We start from the raw sequence: 4,879 nt of genomic DNA, 5'->3' as shown, positions 1-4,879 counted from the left end.
TCTATCTTTCCATACCTGGAGGTCGTTGCAGACACTCCATTTTTTACCGTCCTCAAGACTTGGATGTCACCGTTTGAACACTTGGTGATCATCCATGTTCATGTTTGTTTTGAGTTCCCGGAGGTCTCGGCTACGCGCCTTGCCTCAGGATCTCTCGACTTGCTTGTTCTGTGCTTGATTTTACCCTAAGGACTTGTTTGTTTTTGCACTTGAGGGTAGAGAGTAGCTTGCTAGCTACCCCCAATACCTACCGGCCATGGCTTGAGGCCACCGACCGTGTTTTGAGGCTACCGGCCATTGATGAAATAGTCCATTGGCCGGTCGGCATTTTGTGTGGCCGACCGACCACCTGTTTGGCCGATGGCCTCCTTTTCTGGCCGGTACCACCTTTTTGCCTTTTATAGGCATAATGCATGCCAGTTGTGCCAGCTGGAATGCATGGACCCTCCTCCCTATGCACGAGTGTGGCTGTTTTGCCCCTTTTGCACCTTTTGGTTTAGCTTCTTGAGGAAGCTTAGACCTTTGTCTTAGCTTCCTCAAGAAACTTGGACACCTATCCCAGCTTCCTAAGGAAGCCTTGGCCCCTTTGCCTTGGCTTCTTTAGGAAGACTTGACCCTTTTTTAATAGCTTCCCTTGGAAACTTAGTCTTTGCATTGCCTATATAAGAGCCCCAACCCTTTCCTTTGTGAGGTTCAGCAAAAACCAGAGAAAAATACATATATATATATATTTGATATACACTTTCTCTCTCTATATCTCCCTCTCTCTCCTCATTTGTGTGGGTTTGAGAGCCTAAAAGTGTGTTTTCTTCTTAGTTTTGCACTAAGACACACACCATTACACCATACTTCGAATTGGGAGGCCTTGAGGGTTTATTCTTGAGGTTTTGAGCTGGTTTTGATCAGAAGAAGGTGGTTGGACTTGCTGTTCTTGAGGGGTTCTTCAAGGGTAACACTTTTGCTTTAGATTCCCCAATCTTGCATTAACTTTTGACTTATCTTGCTTACTGATTTAGACTTTGTGTATAACTAAAAAATTCTTGTATTTGCATGCTTAAGATACTTCATTAAGGTTGTTTTATTGTTTGGGGTCGACCTCCCCCTCTTAGGCCTTGTTTGGCTCTTTTTGTGCTCTCTTTGTTAAGCTTTGAATACTATTGTGCTTTGGCCTTCTCACCACCGGATTTTCAGTGGTGATGAAGAGAGTTTGAGGTCTTGCATAGGGGAGGGACACCCCTCTCCCTTTGTCTCTCTTTTGTTTGTATTTTTGGCTCATAAGGGTAGCATGTATGCCTAACTTTGGTTGGCTTCATTTCATAGGTTATTTAGTGTTTATTTAGCATGTTTTACCTCTGTCCCATGTCGGTTTGTTGACCTCTTGCATGCATAATACACTTGCCTTGCATTCCTTCATTTTGCCTAGAAATACATCTTGACTTTGGACCATCATGTTTGCATGCTTTGGCTTAGCTTTGTGAAGTTTTTTGGTCATGTTCTAACATGCTTAAGGTCTGTCTTGAGTCTTTGGAGCCATGCTTGCCATGCTTTATGTAGCCTCTTTGTATTCTAACTTGTTGGCTTCGGGTGTGTGAGTTGCTAGCATGCCTCATTTGGTCTATTTTCGGTGATTTGGAATCATTTGCCATGCCATTTCAGTCCATGTTTGATGCTTGCATACTTGGATTTGTTCTCCTTTCAATGCTTTAAAGAGGTGTAGTCTTATGCTCCATGTTTTGGCTTTGGTGTATGCCTCTTTGCTTGAGTCATTTGGGATGCCATTTATGTGGGTTTTGGGACTTATTCTACCATACCATATCTCCGATTTTGTAGGTCTTGATATCCATGCTTACCCTTTTTTGGGTGCTCTTGAAAATTGCCTTCCATGCCTTAGCTTTAGGCCCTTTGGTTTGCATATTTGTTTTGCATGTTGGCACCTCCATTTTGGGCATTTTTGGGCACTGTTTTGGGGTGGGCTGAGGCCTTCTCATTTCAGTATAAGTCCATCCTTGCATACTTTGCATGTTTGACATGTTGCATTGCATTGGTTGCATGCTTATATTGCATCATGTTTGCATGCTTGCATGTTACTTAGCTAAGTTGCATTATATAATCTTGTCGTATGCTTGACATGTTCATATTGCATTAGTGCAGCCTTGCATGAGTTGTATCAATTTGCATTGTATATGGCATACATGCATTGCATCACTTAGTTTGGGGTGCCAAACCAAGCATGAGAGGAGATGTGTGTTCGTACCCGAAGTGACGAAACACGTCTCAACCCTCGGTCGCCAACACCCTTGATCTCAACATGATAGGGTGTTAGCACTCATTTGTTTGTTGAATGCATCTACATTAAGTTGCTAACTTGGCTTCTTAGGCCATCGTGCATTGAATTGAGTAGTTGATGGCTTGAGGGTCGAGGGCCATGCTCTCTTGAGTCCATTACATGATAGGGAGAGTGGCCATGCTAACATTTGCTTGAAAATTCCATGCCATACACTGCTTGCCCTCTGCTGCTGTCAACTGTAGGATTTCGCAGGAAGCAATGGCCGGCCGGCCACCTACAGTGCCGACCGACCATCAGTGGCTGGCCGGTGGTATAACAGTTGGCCGATAAGCCCATTACCATGGCCGGTGAACTTTAATTCTGGCCGGTGACAACCCAGAGCACTCAGAGGATGATTTAAAAGGGGTCTGGAGACTTTCAAAATTTTTAGAGGAGCAAGGCAATGAAAACAGAGGCAGCAGTGCTATGGTAGCGAGTTTTCAGGCGAGACGAGTCAAGCATGCATCATTCACACATTTCGAGGCAGGGCTGCGGCCACCTTTCTTCTGCATTTAATTTGTTAATTAGTTAGGAATTCTGTAATAATTCATTTGGTTGTGTAATATTTATTCAGACCCTCCGAGTGAGGGCAATTGTGTAATAAGTGTGCGTGAGTGTGTATATATCTCCCAACCCCACGTCTTTCTTCCCTTTTATTTACTAGCTTTCTATGGTTAGTCTAGGGCATGTTTCAATTAGCATACAGTACGATAGCATGTTTGCATCCATTCATTCGTTTTGCATGCACCGGGCTCGGCGCATCATTCTAACTGCATTTGTATTTCAATTCCAAATTGAATACGTGTTAGTTGTAGCATTTCACATGTCATTATAGATTAGCCAAGCCTATCTTAGTTGCATTTTGCATGTGTTGCATTAGCCATCTTAACATGAACTAGATCATGCATATGATTACTAACTAGTTCACTGTTTTGGCACGGAGTACGATGTAAGTATTTATGCTTTAGCATCTCGCATAAGTGTGAATGTTAACATGACAACATGCTTACCATGAGGCTATGTACTTATGTGATATACCTGCCTGATGCTTGTGGGTGAAGGTTGGATTGCTTGAATTGGGTCAATTCATTGAAATCTGTATTTTAGCCTACTTGCGAGTAGCAAACTTCAAACCATTTTCCAAACAAACGGATATGCAATGCTTTGTTCCAAATTAGGCGATCTAGTCTATACTTGTTTTGCTGTGCGCATCACATAGTAAATCTAGGCTAATAACCGGAATAAGAACGCTTAATGTTTTCAAAACAAGATATCATGGTTAGTAGAGGCCGATCTTCGGATCGGGCGAAAGGGGGTGCTCATAGCTGACCTTCCCCAATCGTACCCAAGTTCTCGAGCTGAGGCAACTTTGGTGATGATGGACATGTGGCCTTTGGCACCGAGTCAGGGTTTCCTAAATTTTCCAAAATAAAATATTTAGGTGGCGACTCTGTATCTGGCAAAGCAGTCCATATTTGGCACTTCTTTTCTAAAAATTTGTTCTTCAAAACGATTTGCCGGATTTGGACTCTTTGGTTCAGATTAAGAACCATGACAATTTGAGAGTCCTGAACTGTAATGAACCCAATACGAACAGAACGGGACTCATCCTCCCGGGGCGTTCGGGGATGTCTACAGTCGTCCTCGTTATAATATCCGCTCTGGTCCGATTCCTTCGGCACGCCGCCCTCCTGGCCGACAACCTTTCCTCCGTGATTCTTATCACGAGTCTCTTCGTTGCAGTTGTCTTCTTCGACGTCAAGGTCAATATGTTTCTCGCTCCCAGTAGGGGTGTCGTCCTCAACTTTTCTTTCTGTCCTTCGTTGACCATCTATTCTCCTTTCTTTCCCACAGACGGCACCAAATTGTGTGTCAATTTTCGACCACATTGCCAATCAAGCACTCAGCTGCAAAACACTGGTAGAATAGATTAAGCCCGAACAACCTGTCACAAAAAGAAGAGATTCCGGCGGTGGTTCGTCCATCCGGGGGCACTCCGACGATCAAGTTAGTTATCTCTCAAAGATGGCAAAAGTGCTTAACTCACTATTCAGAGCATAAAAAGTATACCTTAAACCCATGAGGGTGCCTCTCTTTTATAGCTAACACAAACCTAGTCCCAATAGAAGCCTAGTTTCAATGGACTTAGGATTACTGTTAATCTTGGACTCCCAGTAGGATTGGGATAAACTCTCTAAGAGTCTAATATTTACCCAAACTGAAGTCATCTCTCATTCTAGGACTCTTGTTCCTTATCTGCTTATCTCGGATTCCGGTATCTTCACAGATAACCTCGACCTAGCCGAGATGATCTCGGCGTCATGTCCAGGACACGTGGTACCTCGGCTGGCATTTCGGTGACACCTCGGCCGGCACTTCGGTGACATCTCGGCCATGTGTTATCATTCAAAAATTATGTCCCCACAATAACATAATCTAAATAAGATTTATTTTTTGAAGTATTAGTTTGTTCATCTTTAATTTTCTTTTTAATTGTAATAATGCGTTGACAATAATTGATAATTGATTGACCAGATGTAAGAGATAAGAGTA

The sequence above is a fragment of the Camellia sinensis genome, chromosome 1 (assembly GCF_055761805.1).
Source record: "Camellia sinensis isolate YWXY chromosome 1, ASM5576180v1, whole genome shotgun sequence".
In the NCBI taxonomy this organism is placed as follows: Eukaryota; Viridiplantae; Streptophyta; class Magnoliopsida; order Ericales; family Theaceae; genus Camellia; species Camellia sinensis.
The sequence above is the reverse complement of the archived record's forward strand: the minus strand, read 5'-3'. Positions refer to the sequence as shown.